This window comes from Triturus cristatus, chromosome 1_2 (assembly GCF_964204655.1).
Source record: "Triturus cristatus chromosome 1_2, aTriCri1.1, whole genome shotgun sequence".
In the NCBI taxonomy this organism is placed as follows: Eukaryota; Metazoa; Chordata; class Amphibia; order Caudata; family Salamandridae; genus Triturus; species Triturus cristatus.
Window position 1 is genome coordinate 37,642,071 of NC_140580.1, and position 16,645 is coordinate 37,658,715.

At 43.0% G+C, this 16,645-nt stretch overlaps 1 protein-coding gene across 3 annotated transcripts in view; it reads left to right on the plus strand.

Moving 5' to 3' along the window:
• Positions 1–16,645, plus strand: part of LOC146866700 (importin-9-like) — a 372,779-nt gene that overhangs the window by 23,570 nt on the left and 332,564 nt on the right. The window lies entirely within an intron of this gene.

The following is a 16,645-nucleotide window of genomic DNA, read 5'->3' on the forward strand; positions in this document are numbered from 1 at the left end:
TGGTCCCTGGGACACCCTTGTCTGGCCAGATAATAACATCAGTGGGGTTCGATGGAACCCTAACCCCAACCCTGTGTCCTGAAAAATACCCTTACAGGTTAACAATTTTAGTACTTCTGCACCCTTTTTGCTTCCCCCGCATGCTCCTCATAATTTGCTGGGACTTGACCTATTGAAACATTTTCATGCTACCATACATTGCTCCCCATCTGAGGTGAGTGTTATCTTTGGAAGAAAGACCTCACCCAAACAATGTAATATTTCCCCATGCTCGGACCTCGATTCCGTTCCCCCATGTGTCTGGGCTACTACAGACACAAATGTTGGGAGAATGGACATTCCCCCAGTATATATACAGGTTTGGGAAGGTGCTCTTTTGCCACGTGTCCCGCAATCCAAAATATCAAAATAAGGGGAAGATGCGCTAACGCCGATGACGTGGCTATTATTTCATCTGACCCTGATCGTGCAATGTATGCGGTTGAAAGTATTACCAAGAACTTTGAGACTCAATCAGATTTTTTTATTGAATAAAGCTAAAACACAGATTGTGACAAATACATTTGTTACAGGTACGGATAACAGAATTGTAGAAAAAACGGTTTACCTAGGCACTACCATTACGGCAAAGGTGGAAGATACAGTGGATTTAAATATCATCCCTATAATGGGGAAAATTAAGAACGATCTCCAGCGATGGGATAATCTTAAATTGTCAATAGTAGGGAGATGTATTCTCATTAAAATGATCCTGCCAAAACTTTTGTATATTTTCCGTGCATTTCCTTTGGAAATTCATAATTTTTGGTTTAAACAAATGGAGAAGAAGGTGGCTAGGTTTATCTGGTGCTACCAAAGAACCAGGAGAGCTAATGTATTCCTATCCCTTCCAAGGGATAGAGGAGGATGGGGCTCCTGCATTTTAAGCTATATTATTTAGCAGCTTCATTCCAATATTACCGGCCTCTCTTTGAAGTTAAGGAAAAGGATAGGGAGGGTCCCGGTCATGTGCCGACAGTATATGAGCTACTGATAGGCGCCCGGGCTAACGGTTGTTTCTTGAAATTCTATGAAGCAAGCTATTTCAAGAAAACTCAATTCAAGGTACTAATCACTGCTTTTCGCAATTGGGCAGGCATAAGGAAGAAACTTGGGGTAGGTAGGTTCAACTGTTATTCTCCCATGATTGGGAATGACCAACTGACAAGGGCATTACAAGATGCATGCCTGGCAGGGTGGGGAAAGGGTGGTTTATATAGGATAGGGGACCTGTTAGTTGGGGATCACATAACTTCATTCGTAGTGGTTAGGGAAATGTTTGGTGTGGGCCCCCGGATTTTTTAAAATTTCTACAGCTGAGAGATTTCCTGCTAAAAAAGGCTGGTGGGGCGGCTGGTTTTGGACAAGTACCTTTGATGGAATTGTTAACTAGAAGTGCAGGATCCTCAATAACTATATATAGATGCCTGCTGGAAGGAGTACCAGATGATCTAGATAAACATAAGCTGAGATGGCAGGATAGGCTGGGGGTTGAGGATTCTTGTTTTATGAGCTCATTAAGACCTTACTTGATCTATATATTACACCTGCGAAGATTGTTAAATGGGGTGGAACTGAGGGGACTTCTTGCTTTAGATGTACAACCTTTGGTGTGGATTTAGTGCATATTTTTGCCACTTGTCCTTGTATAGAATCTTTAGGTCGTGAAATTTCAGGCTTTTTACAACAGGTCCTTAATGAAGATGTTCCTCTGACACCTCAGCAGATGTTATTAGGGGTAAATGATTTAGTCGGCAACAAAGGGGGTAGAACTCGCTTTCATAGCAATGGCAGTTCTCAGGCTCTGTCCCCTCTGCCTGGCTTGATTCACAACCTCCAACCTTCCAGCAGTGGAAGGAACGATTTTTACAAATATATAATTTTGAAAAGGCACTTTTATGAAAGGAGAGGCAGAAAAGGCAGGATCAAAGGAAATAGGATCTGGGGCTCCCTCTCCTCCTTGATTGCGTCTTTTTTTATAAATTGAAATTTTTTATCTTAGTCCATTCTGAAAATTCTGTTACATTATGTTAGTCTCTTGTTTATGATTTATTGATTATTATGCACAGTGTATTACCTGATCTTCGCTTTTCAAATGAAATTACGGTTTTATTTTTTGATTATATGTACATGTAATTAACGCTGCAATTACTCAGTTTTTAGCAAAAAATAAAAATATAATAAAACCAAAAAAACATAATTTACCCTGTCCTCCCTACACTTCCCACCCAGAAGAATCATGTCTTCCCCCATTCAATATTGCAAAACACCCACTGAAACAAAACATGTAAACATGGAGTTGCGCCTAGTTAGTCAACCATTATTGCCCTGATTCGTTGCTTGTTGGGATGCATCAATTCTCATCTGAGAGGATCCTCTGCTCTCTTCAGAGTCTCTTTAGAGTTGTGTTCTCTGGACTTAGTGTTATTGGTCCTGAGCAAGACCTTTGGGCCCTGCCACAGGTGCCCTGGTGTCTGCGTAGGCTTGCACCCGCTAGGCGCCCATCCAGGTCTTTCCCCAGGGGACCATCGCTTATCAGGCATGGCTTGCCAGAGTTATTGCGAGGGGGTGCTCCTCCATCCAATCAGAAGCCCTGTCCAAGTGGTCAAAGAATATTGCTTTTCCCTGAAAACCGCTTTCAGTTTGGCCGGAAAAAGTAGCATATGCATCAGGCCCATGGCTCGCTTTTCTGCTTTACCTGATCGAACGATTTCTGTAGAGCCCTGACTGACCTTGTGTGATCCATAAAGATGAGGATTTTTGAGGACTCATAGGGGGTGTTGCCTTAAAATTTTCCATTGCGCAGGGCCACGTCTCTGTCCTGGCAATTGTGGAGCTGGCTGATGATGGCCTGCAGCAGGCCCCCTGTGGTTGGCTGTCGGGAGAGCGCGTTTTGTAAGCGTGTTCAGTGATGAAGTAGGTGGAGATCTGGTCTGCCGGCAGGAAACTAAAGATCCCTCCTGCCATTTCGGAGCATGTTACTTGTAGTTAGCTGACCATCTGTTGTAGTGTAATTTCTGGGTCTTCTAAGGCGGAGATATATCTCTCAGCATTTGTCACTTGGCCCCACGTGTTTTGCGGGTCCTGTTGGAGGAGTGAGACATCCTTGCTGACCTCACCAATTTTGGCCGCTAGGGTTAGTCTCTTGATTTTTTTAAAGATGTGTAAAGGGCTTTATTAACGACTGATGCCGATTTTGTAGCCTCTGTAGGTATCTATGGTCCTACGGGGTCTGTGTAGTCTACGATGTGCGGCAATGGCTTGATGTATTTATCCAGCTTGTTTTGCCTTGAAGATGGTTTATACTCTTCCATTTCCAGATATTTGTCTGCGCGGGCCCGCCAGAGACTCCCCACCACTGGTGTTAAATAACAATGCTTCTACTGTGGCACTGGGCCCGCTAGGCCCTCTCAAGGAAGCGGCATGAGTTGCTCAGCACAGTTCCGGCTCCTCAAGGCAACTGGGGCTCCTGCAGGGGGTGGGGAGTGGCAGTATTTTGGCCTTCCACAGCCACCTTATCATGAACGGATAGTCTATATTGCCCTCCTTGCGCTGATTGTGGCCTACTGGCCAGACTGGGAACCGAAACTGGCCCTGGGAAACTGCGAGGGGGTAGGGGGGGTGTGCCGCCGATCTGTTTGCTGGGGCCGGTTTCAGGCGATTTTGTTACAATGGGACAATTTTGCTGGCCCCCGGTAACAAAAAGTGCCACCCAGGTGCCAAAACCAGCCCCCACCCTGGTGGCCCACTAGGGTGTGGAGCAGTGTTCTGGTTTGCCACACAGTCCCTACCAATCCCCTGAGTTGGCTTTTTTGGTCAGTTTGATCTAAAGATGGGTAGTAAAAGAAATTCCTTCAATAAGTCAACGAAATTCGAAATCCACTATTAAGTCCGCTGGTGGAATTTTGTGTCCTAAGCATAGTATGGTGGAGAAGATTATGCTGGTGTATGTAGCCTTTCCTCCATCAATTGCAGGATTTTTCTGTTACCACCGAACACTATATAAGTTCTTCATTATAATTTAGTTGATATTCAGTATATTTTGTAGATAGCCATTTAAACATAAAAGAAACATTTGTAAGTAATTTATTTGGGGACAATGCCCATAAAACATAAAAGGGTAATTAAAAACTACTGAATATAGCTATAAAACATGCTGAAAGGAGAGACCGTTAGGATATTTCAGATGTTTGACTTTTCCGAACTTTCCAGCATTTTAGTTAAATGTGGAATGGAAAATACCATAGTGCTCAAGGTGTCTCACGTTATCAGTTGTACAGTGGCTCCCATGTTACAAATACCCATATTCTTGAACTTGTGCTTTTAGCCATTTTGCTCTTTGGAATCGGTGTATTAGACGGAAGGCTAAAGAGTGGATTTCATGTGCAATGCACTCCCGATTTTTATAACAATGGGTTGTTTTACCATGACCATGCCTCTATTTAAATAAAATGGGTCAAGGTGCCAATTCTTAGCAAAATATACAAAGTTTTAGCCACTGATGGTTCAACTTTATCCAAGTATATCTCAAAACTAGGGGAGCACTTCCTATCAAGAGAGGCTTTAGTTTATGTGCCTATGATCCTGTCGGTTTATAGCATTACCATGCACTTATTTTTGTATGTAAGTCTGATCTTGCTTTCAACGTCCTGGGTTATAGACTCTGGGTTGGTCCAAAGATCATAATTAGCAATCTGTCACTACACGGTTCGTTCATGTTTGAACCAGGCCAATGAGCCACTTCCAGTAAGGGACAATATTTCCTGCAGCACCTTCTTATATTGCTCTAGCTTGGGTGTGCCCCATTTCCCCGGCCCAGTAAAATACAGGTTGCAACTGGACTAACCTGAAAGTATCCAGCATCTCAATGTCTAGATGTAACAGGACTATTAAGGTGCTGGAGGGTAGATTTAATAGATGATAGAGATCAAAAAGCTTCATCAAAAGCTTGCTCTGAATAGCCCCAGATCTCTGCTCCTTACAGAACAGCATTCTGGGCAATAGCTTATACGCCTCAGTAGTGGGAGAAATCAAGTGCCTGTTCATCCCCCTTACAAAGCGCAAGATTTGTCCCGCAAGTTGTATTCAGAGAGTGCTACTTCTGTGTATGTCCTTTGTGCCATTTTGTTTTCTGTTATGTCAATTCCCGGGAAGGTACATTCTCTCACCTGCTCTGTGAGGGGTGTTTCAAGTGTAAAGTAGTTTTTGAAGCCCTTTGTGATGGCAAAACATCATTAGGTTTGTTTTTAATGCTTTGACAGCTTTCCCATTTTGTTTGTACAAACTCCAATACTAGGCATTCCTAGTCCTACTCTGTCTACTTCTAAGTGTGTTATGCCTACTGTTCTACTGCAGCCTTTGCCTTAGGGAATTTTTCTTAATTATTTTTATTTTATTAACTCTTTTCTTACTTCAGTCTCTTTTACTTCTTGAGTTTAACACCGTTATTCACTTGTCGTTGAAGATGCTTTCAGTCTTAAATTTGAATAATGTTTAAGTTCTCAATTGCATATTTATTTAAAATATTTTGTTTTAATCCACCCTGTTTGACAGTGTAGCATATCATGGAGGTTCAAACAACTCTGAGCTCAATTTATCTTGACTTTTAACCACTTCCCACATTTCTGGCATTGTAAGTCAATTTAGGTAATGAGTATCTTCAACAAGGTACTCTTGCTCTCTTGGATCTCCTTAGTGTGTGCAGATCCTCCTCTGTGTCACTTGTATCACTGGATACTGTTTTTTCGATTATTGTTGGCGGTATACGTTCGATAGACGCACTTGATCTTAATCGCCTCTTACCATTTGGCCATTCAAATCCTCATATTTATCTTTTTCTCACTCGTTCCTTCATTTGGGTTATTCAGTTGCTCTTGTGATACTCTAATGGTTTCTTCAGTGGGTATTTCCACACAACTTTGCGATATTTCACAAACTTGTACTGGTGAGTTCTTGCTGTTTTTCTCCCCTCTCTTGTTCTTCCCGATGTACTGTCAGAGGAGCTCTTTGACTTTGCTCAAAGAACACTGTATCTTCATGCGGTCGCTTTACTCTGAGTTTGTGGTGCATGCACCCAGTTAGGTATCCCAGCACATTTGACAGCAGTGTTTGTGATTTAAGATGACTTGGTAGGGGCCTTTCCACCTTGGTTCCAAATAGGACTTCCACAAATGCCTCTTCACCAAAGCCCAATCACCAGGACTAAGGTCATGGTACTGCTCCTGATGTGGATAGGCAGTGACCACTCCAACCTGGTGAGAAACAGAACGTACCACATCAGCCAGTCCTTTCCAGTAATCGAGTATCATGTCATCTGTGATCTTCACAAGTGCATTTGCAGGTACAGCAGGCACTCTTATTGCACGGCCCATGAGGATTTTATTAGGTGATCATCCTGTTCTCCTGTCAGGAATACTTCAAAGACTCATCAGAACCAATGGTAATGACTAGTAGAAGTAGAGGCACAAAGTATGACCAATTATGACTTCTTGGCTCCATTTAATTGCTCCACTGTTTCTGAAGCCTTGGGATTGTCACTACAGTTTTCCACTTGGAAAGGCACACACAGCATTCTAAGGAATTCAGTATTAAAATGAGTGCCTCTGTCTGTCTCCAAAGAAACCAGAAATCCATACCTTTGTATAAGTTCACGCAACAGCAGTTTAGCTGTCATTTTTCCGTGTTGGGTAGGCTTCCACCTATCGAGAGAAAATGCACACTATAACCAGGACATAGCTCAGCACGGTACATACAGGCATCTTGATAAAGTCCAACTGCATTCTATTTAAGGGTCCACATGACCTTCCTTTGTGACTCATAGCTACTGGTGTTCTTCCTGCATGCATCTGTTGACATTTTACACATGTGTGGCACAACTCCTCTGCTAGGACTCTGAATCGGGGATTGAACCAATTTTGCCCAAACAACTTTACCAGTTGCATCCTTTCAGAGTCGCTTTTAAAATTCCCTGTTTTAGCATGTTCTCAATCGCTGGTGTTATTACTGCTACTGTCTCTGGCATTATATTATACGGTGGGGTTCTTGGGGAAAATTGCATTCGGCTTTACTGTAATTTTGACCGGTTCTGCACCTTTGATTAGTCCAATGTCTTTTCCTGAAAAGTCCCATACAGTAAATCCAGAGGTATCTTGCACATCGGGATGTAAATCCTCCACTGTCCTCACTGGATATAATCCTACAGCTGTTCTTTGTCGAGCCGTTTCAAATTCAACATTTTCATCACAGTCCGGTGTGCAGTAACTAATGCAATTTAACTTGTACAAAAGATCCCTCCCTAACAGATTTACACAATTTGAATGAGTGCAAATTGATAATTCTCCTCAAATGAACCTATTTTTAAATGCAAATTCTCTGAATCAGGATTGGTTATTTGTTTGTTCGTAACACCTACAACTTGGATCTTCATTCCCGAGAGGGGTAGGTCTAGGACTTCCGCTGTTCAAACAGTGGATTGGATCGCTCCGGTGTCAATAAGAAATTACTCTTGGTGGCCATTATCGTTTCCTTCTACAGATGGGCCACTTTGATCTACCTCTAGAACAGCGCAAAGTTGGCAACCTCCCTCCCCTCTCCCCCCCCCCCCCTCCCCCTTTCAGGCACCTTAAATGTGAATTGTCAGTCAAAAATCTCGTTTTCCAACATGGGAACTTTTCCTTTCAAAAACGTAATCGCCTCATCATACTTATCACTGGTAAAAGTGCAGGAGTTTGCGCATATCTTGGAGGTTCAGAATATGGCCACTGTACAGCTATTTTGTACTTAGCCCACAAATCACTCTGTACTACAATGTCAAAATATTCAGATCTGTTCTCAGAACCTGCCAGCTTGTACAGGCCACTGTGCACGATTCTCTCTCAATTTCTGAAAATTGTTCTTAAGTGTTGGAATATCGCCTGCAATCCGTGGTACATGCACATATTCTCCACCTGGCATCTCCCTAACAGGAAAAGTACATGCTTTCTCTTCATCTGGGGGTGCTGGTGGTGGTTTAATATTTGCTTCTGCTGCATCTGATGGTTTCATTTCTTGTTTCTTTGTACACTTGCTTTCTAATCTGTCAAAATCATTCTATTTGCGGATGCATTTTACCAATTCCCCAATACATAACTTCATTCTTGAAGATCACATTGTCACATTAGCTTCATCTTTGTAATGGAACACTCCACTTCATATTTTCATGCTAATTCCGTTAATTTATCATGTGAAATAGCTGCACGTCTCATTATTTCTTTACTCAAATATATCAGTTCATTTTCCTAATAATTTTCCACATGGGGAATATCTAAACATCTCCTAATCCTTTCTTCTAATTCCACCTTTAATTTTGAAACACCTAATGGTCTTGCTCTTTTCTTTGCTAGTATAGGATCTCTCGGCACCTCAGTCTTTTTATTGTCTGTGGTTTCTTCAAACCCTGATGGAAAAATTCCACCCTCAAATGGTGAGGTCTCACTTTTGGCAACTGGTGTCGTAAAAACAATCCTTCCTTCCTTCTCTCAATGTTTGAACGTTTTGCAGTGGTGTCTACGCAACAGTATGTGAATTCTGCGATGTCTGCATGAACCCTGTCGCAGCTTCGCCTCCTACAGCACCTTGAGCTACGTTATTTGGGACAATATGGATCGGTGCAGTCGCAACTGCCACTACCAATGTCCATGTTGACACCACTTGTGACACTGGCGCAGGAACAGTCAAAATTGAGACAGTAAAACCTGGAATTATTACAGCATGAGCCACTTCAGCAGGTATATTTGCAATTTGAAGTGCTGGAAATGATCACTTGTTCTGAATTACATTCGGGTCAACAGGGCCTGAAGCCCCTGTAGCACTAGAAGCTATATCACTATCAGTATTTGTTGTAGGTGCCACATGTGGTGGAACTGAAGCCAATAAAGCATCCAGAACATCATCCATGAATCGCTATCAGTGTCCGTTTTCTTTGCAGTTCTTCATCATTTGTTTCCAATTTCTTTTAGTCTTTTCTGTGGTCACGACAGGGTACATTCTAGCTTCCTCGATTATACATTTTCTCCACCTTTGCTATTCTTTGTCCTGTTGAGCATCTGCATAATTTCGCTTACGTCTTTGTCCTGTTCTGATATTTCTCTTTATCACGTGCTGCTGTCTCCCAAGCATTACATGCTTCTTAATGTGAGGGTCTAGGAGGTGGTTTCATATCGTATAATTTCTCCTTTAAATGTTCAATAACCTCTAAATCAAATGTACCATTTTGTGGAAATATAAATGAACTCTAATTTTCAGTAATCTTGCACCATTGACAAAGCCACAAACCTGCATGAAACCGTACATTTGTCGTCATGTAACAAACTGGCCTACCTTCTGGTGACGAATATTCACTTTCTTGAACTATATCACCTCTAATCCAATCTCCAAGGGTTATGAAACATTTCATTTTTGCAATAATTCAACAAATGATGTGCAATGATTAAGTTCAAATTTCGGGGTTTTGATTCTGGTTCTAATTCCGTATACTTCAATCTTTCTCCAATCATGTCACAGCTTAATACTTGAGTTCTCATCAACCAGTCTCAGCAAGGCACTTCACAACAGCTGTTTTATCCCAGCATGGCAGTCTGTCGTCATTAACCAATAACAGCTCGACTCTAATGCCAGCTGACCAATCTCAGCATGGCACCCTATGACGTACTCCTGACTCCTTTCATCGGTTCACCTTCCTTTTCAACTTTCTCGTACACAAATTCTACAACTCTAAGCATAATAAACAACTAACTTTTGTCTGCTCCACTTAAGAAATTCCAAATCATTCGGAAGTAAGAATTTAACACCCTCCGACTTCCCTAATCTTACACATATGCAAATGAAATCTTGACCAGCGGGAAATTACTCCAACTATGTAGCTTCTCCTTTTGGCAATAGGCTCCACTAACCCCAATCAATATTAGTACAATCACATCATTGTTATAGTCCCTATATCAATTGTGCAATTCGAAGATATCTTACAATTGTGCACCACAAATAACACCACAGTTTGAACTGCTTATCTATTCTGGGATCTTGTACTACTTCGAGTCCGATAACTAACTACTTCAACTGCTCAACAATTTACGCTTACACACTACTATTCCCAAGCACAACAAAACAACACGACCAAATCTCAACAAAGACCATAGCGACACATAAGCTTATTGATACTTCCACTACTGCAACCACCTTCGAAACCGCAACACCGTCAATCTTAAAGCTTTGGCTTTGGTCTTAAGGACATGGGCATTTCTCAACTAGGACTAATTATTTCAGATCCTCTCTCGTGACATAAACTATACTCTGCTACCACTGTTGGAGCGCATGGTTTTACTGTCACTTACCAGTCATGAACCCTGCGTACAGGTTGATGGATCTTTGATGTCGACAGAAATGTGAGGAGGGGAAGTCAGTATAAAACAATATCAGTTATTTCTTTTAGTTCAGTCAAAAAAGTTACGGTGAGCTAAAGGGTTTCATTTTCAAATATTTTAGTTTCTCATTCTTTAAGATTTTATTTTCTAAATCTCATTATCAAAGATTAATATCAATCAATTATTTGGTAATAACGTAAATCAATATAGCAAATCAATAAGGAATTGATACAATAAAAATGCAACAAGTGTGTTCCATAAATTAACTTCCGTATTCTAAATAAATCGGTATTAATGCAAGAAGGATTAAAGGTGTCAGCTCAGATACCCATGAATGTTCCCGATGGAGAATCAAGCATAAAGCTTTAGCATAATACGCTGGATAGTATCCTCAGCTCTAATAGCAAATCAGGAAGTGAGACTTCTCGTAAGGAGATGTCCAAGACAACCCAGTAAAGAGTATCCTTTTGAAGAGTCTGGGACAGGGGACACACCTAACTTCTCTCTAGTCTAAGATCACACACTAATTAAATGCACATTTACTTTGTTGCAACAAATATATTCTTTCTTCTTCTTGTTGACTAATTGGATTTCAGCACACTCCTGGAAACAGGCTTACCCTCATATTCTCACCAGAGTTCAATTGTCTTTTAAGCATGTGTATGTGAATCATCCTCCCTGTCGTCTACATCATTTGTAAAGAGAACTGTACTATCAGTCGTCTACTACAACAAATGTCTGATAATTAGTTTATAAACAGTAGCTTTCAAAATTACAACGTCTGCAGCAAAGAGAAGAAAAACATCTTGCACAACGGTTGTGAAGTCTGAAAAAACAAGCTTTTCGGTATTCATGTCTTATTTCATTCACAGGGTCTGTGGTTACGTCAAATTAAGAAACTATACTTCATTTCTATGCAACATGCCAATAGTTTTGAAGTATTAATGACTACTACAATTTTTGCACTTAACACTTCATTTTTAAAGATAAAACTCTGCACATTATATTTTCATAAAGCATTTTACAAATAAGTAACTTCTCGTCAGCAACCGGGACCAACTTGGTTGATGTATCTGACCCACTTTCCATCACAACCAGCCTGAAATTGTGCCTAGGTAACTGTCTACCGGCCTATAATATTATCGCTCTGTGCTTTTTGGTGTTATTGTCCTTGAAATCTTTAAAAATTCATATCTCCGGTTCTCTTTATTGGGTTTTTGTTATTTTGGTGTCATTTTGTTTATTACACTTTACTCTATTTCTAATTCGGTTAGGGATTTTTATTCGGCATTTTGACTTTGTTACTATTTGCTGCTGCAGGAATACTTTTCACATTGCCCTAAGTTAGGCTGGTCTGCTCTGTGAAATAGCTACCGAGTGATTGAGCTCAGGTTAATTTAGTGATTATTCCTTGAGGTGGATAGTCAACTACCCCAAATACAATTTCTTACAGTACCTTTCCGCAATGTCGAGGTGTTGGGGAGATGGGCACGTGGACTAAATTCCTCTTCGACGTTGGCAGCCACCCAATCGTCACTTGTAGCCCTGGCCATGCATCCTGTCTGGCATCCCAAAGAGTTGAGTACTGATAAACTGGTCCTGCACTTATAATGTATTTTTTGTTGCATGTAAAAGGAGGTTCCCATGTTTGTCATTGCCTTTGCAAATAACGTCACACCCTTAAGTCGTGCACATAAGAATGAAGCTTTGTAGGGAGGGCCGCGGCTGCCTCAGGAAGAGAAAGAGTAACCCAACTAGTTGGAAAACAGATAAAGAACCCTTACCATGTTATGTTTCATCATTAATGCCTTTGGTTGCCGGATTTTAATATCGAGCCTTTAAGCATTCACATGCGTTTTCTTAGTGGTGCTTCTCTGTACATCCCTTTATACCACCCCCACCACCTGTGGGTCTGAGTGCGCTAACACATTTAATATGCTTTTTGGATTAATGTGCATCAAATTCACTCCTCTTAAAGCTGTACTGTAGGAAAGTAGGAGCTGCTTTTATGGATACCCCCACGTTTTGCCTGGTGCTAAGCTGTTTTGGCTAGTCTGACTGGGATCCTGCTAATCAGGACCCCAGTCTCTCTGCTTTCTCCCTTAAATTGTTCTGTTCAGTACTTGGGTACATCCCAGTTTGGTTACTGAGTTACTCTTATTAGTCCCTAGTATATGGTTCCAAGGTACCCTACGGCATAGGTACCCCAGAGGTCCCCCATGGTCTGACGCATGTATTATGCCACCCATGGGAGACCATTCAAACTGTAACTATAGGCCTGCCATTGCAGCCTGTGTAAGCTGATGCTAGCACCACTTACGAAAGATATAGGTGTCCTATATCTAGGGTCACTGCACTTAAAACCTATAAGTCACTCCTATAGCAGGCCTTTGCAATCCTAAAGGCAGGGTGCTTGGTTCGAAGTGTGAGGGTGCCCCTGCATGAGCAGGTTACCCCTACAGCCTACGGAGTCCATTCTCCTGGGTTGTAAGTGAAACAGCCATATACCATACAAGGGGGCACCGCGTAATTACGCGACAACCCTCTTGAAACTGGCTGCAACGATTCCTATCATGTTTGGTATCAAACATGTTGGAATCATACCCCCACACCGTAAACGGTGTGAGGTATGATTCCAAGCACCAGAACATCTCTGTTAGGCTCTCAGTGCTCCCGGCACCAGTCTTCTAAACCCGGACAGCACAACATGGTTGCTTCCGACCAGAGACCCGATTCTGCCCTCCTGCTGCTGAGCCAGGCTCGAGCAGGCGAAAGGCAGAACAATAGGTATCCTGTCACAGGGAGTTGTGACCACTTCCCAGACAGGATTTAGTGTATTGGGGCCCGGTGGGTGTCCTTGCCAGCGCCACTCAGTCTGCATGACGGGCACATTTGGTGCCTCCTTGCATAGTCCAGTTAAAACCAGCTCTGGGAGCCGCTGGCTCTTGCTCTGGCGCGAAATCGGACAAAGGATATGGGAGTATCCTCCCCACTATACACTTGCTCCCTTGGGTGGGAACCTTAAATCGTCCAAACCCTTTCCCTAGTGTACTTAAGGGCATAACTTTGGGTAGGTCACGAGATTCGTCATGGAACACGATTCAATTCAGACACCACTTCAACTTCTACCATCTGGGCACTCTGGACTTCGCTGGACTACGTTTGGGCTCGACTTTGTCCCCCTTTCAGTCTGCTGCATCGCCTGTGTACCATACAGGAACTTTCCAAGGCCTGTGGGCACCAAAGACACCTGACGAAATCTCCCTTGGAGAGGAGGAGTCACTTCCCTGCATCTGCTTGTAACGCAACGAAGCTGACCGGTCTGCTGATCCTGAACTCCCAGGGACTCAGAAAGGCTCGGCAACACAGGTGGGGGTTCTCCACATCTCTCGAGGCCTGCTTGGCCCTCTCACCACCAAGTTTGAGGCCAGTATCCCCCATAGGAGCTGCAGTAACCGAACCCCTGTGCACTGCGTCGACTTGCCGTTGCAAAGACTCGTTGGCTACCTTCCACCAAGATCTTCGGGCTCCAAGTAGCCCCAGCCTCGAGCATCTCCAGTGACGAGAATCTTCGTCTGCATTGTTTGTATCGTGGCCTGCATCTTTTGGTGGGACGCTTAATGTCCTCTCTGGACACCAGTGCCTCCGTCCTGTGGGTCCATTTGAGGGTCATCTTTGTTTCTTTTGGGCTCATGATTGCTTGGGGCCTGCCCTGACTCCCATGCTTGTGGTGAGTCCACTGAGCCTTGCTGATCCTGACATTGCACCTTCTTCGACATCCATGTTGTTTGCAGTTGCCAAGGCTTGTTGGTGCTTCAGATGGACACCGACCCATCAGCTCTCGACATCCGACATGGGACAGCTCGTGCACAGCTCCTAGTCTTCATCTGTGTCGCCTGGTCCTCACAGCTGCAGAATCAAGGTCACTGTCGACTCTCCTGCAACACTCAACATTGGTGGGCATTCGTCTTCAGGTCTCCAGATCAATCTTGTGTGACATAGACACCGTCCCCTCTGCTTGCAGGTACCTAACAGCTAGAATTCACCTTCGGATTCCACCGGACACTTTCTCCTTCTCCAGCAGTGACACTTTCCTGAAGTCCTCCATTGGTTTCGACGGCGGTTTCTGACACTACTTAACACCTGTGCACCCATCTTCCCTGGTGTAGGTAATGTGGGTGCTAGGGTATCCACAGGTGGGGTGTCGCTCCAACCTTCTGTCTTCCACTGGAAAGGTCCTTTTTCTTTAAAATTGCAACCACGACTTGCACGTTGATTTGTACAGAGAATGCAGTCCTGTTCCCACACTGCACACTATCTCTGTGGGGTTCCTAGTCACTCACCTTTTGGTGGTTCCTTGGGGGCCTGGCACTTCTACATCCTCTAGACATTGTCTTGACACAAGTCGTGGTTCTTATACCACTTTCTTAATATATGGTTTGGTCTCTCCCTGGGGTTCACTGTGTATTCTGTGCTATTTATGTGATTTGTATGCAAAGTATTGTGTGCATTGTGCATATCTCTGGGTAGGAGATATCTAAACATGTTAGTGAGTATTCTATAATAAATATATATTTTTATAAATACCTTGTGTGGTTCTTTTTCATTTAATCGATACCTAGAAGATTGCATTCTGGTAAAACAAGCTGCTTTACACTTCTTCTGGACTAAGCCTGAAGGCTGCTCTCCACAGCTACCACTTAGAGAGCTTTTTAAGGTTGTCTTAGACCTCCTAATTCACCATAAGGGTTTTCTGGACTTATGCAGTCTGTCAACTTACATAAGTGTATCATATACCAGGCTAGCCACTCACATGCACAGCTTACAATCTTCATTTCCATATATTTTCCAGTCTTTCAAGGGAGCAGGAGAGTTTTACTCTAAACCGTAACTCTTTCAGAACAGTTTGGTCAGTTGTTGTGGCAATGGTAAAATCAAAGGAGGCGAGGGAAGCCAGCATTTTGTGCATTTTAAGATTTTATCCCTGTACTCAATGTGTTGCTCTATATGACCATTGAGGTGCATCTTCGACACATGGCTCATGTAGCCAATACCAATTTATTGAAAGTTTCTTTTCAAGCTTCATGGAAACATTTGATAAGGGTAAATGGAATGTGCCAAATGTGTGGGTAGTGAAGGGCACCCACTTTTAGTGTGGGTATAGTCGATCTTGATGATACGCCAAAACCTCAGGTGATTGGACTGCATTCGCAGATGCACTGGAAGGCCGTCCAGAGGGATGTTTGAATTTAAAAGACCTGCTACCAGGTCAAAATTATTGCATTCTTCTTTTCCGTCCTGTGATGCAGCAGTGTAGGGGTGGACGAGGCCTTGAATGTGTAGAGGGGTCCTTGTGAGTGGAGTAACGCTGTCCCCACTCTACTCTTTCACATGCAAAACTGTCATACAACTGATTTATTCCCAGCCCACACAACCTTGCGATGTGATCCTGCCAAGTGACTGACTGCCAAGCCCTACAGTCTTTGTCACTCCTTTGACTTGTGACAGAATCTGAACGAGTCCTAGCCGCCTTTCAGAGGCATGTGACTGAGCCTTACCTAATACTACCGGTCTTTTACAGGCGATGCGAACATGTGACGAATGTTTCCTCAACCCTGCCTGCCACCCCTGCTCCCACTGTACCTCTCTCTCTTAAGTGATACTTACCTGTGACTGCAGTGTTTGACAATTGTCAGGAGACATTGTCAGTCTGGTATTTTTAGCTAGCAACGCCGTACCTTCTGCAGCTTGTATTTTTTCAATTGAAAAAGTATACACCCAAGTCTCAAAATGCGAATTTGGCTAAAGGACTGGTTGCGGTTAGTACACTTCACATGGCACCACCTATCAAATTTGTCTGATAGGTGCTCTGCAGCCCCACCTTCAGATGCGGAATAGGAAGGGGCAGTCCTACATGCAATAACACAGATGGTAATACAAGTCAGACAAACATTGCTGAAGTAATGAATGCATGGATTATTGGCATTACACACCAATGAGAACTTGAGCATTTCTGTCCACACTTTCATCCATTCACAGCACATAGGGTAGATCATTCGCTAGTACGCGAGAACGAGGTCAGGGACAGCTGGCTTTCAAAGCACTGAGGCAGGCCCCCCTCATGATTCGGCTCGCCATATTTGCATGACTTCCTTGGCCTCAGCTCTTCATTAGGTCTTGCAAAGGCCTTGTTCTTCTTAGGTGCAAGT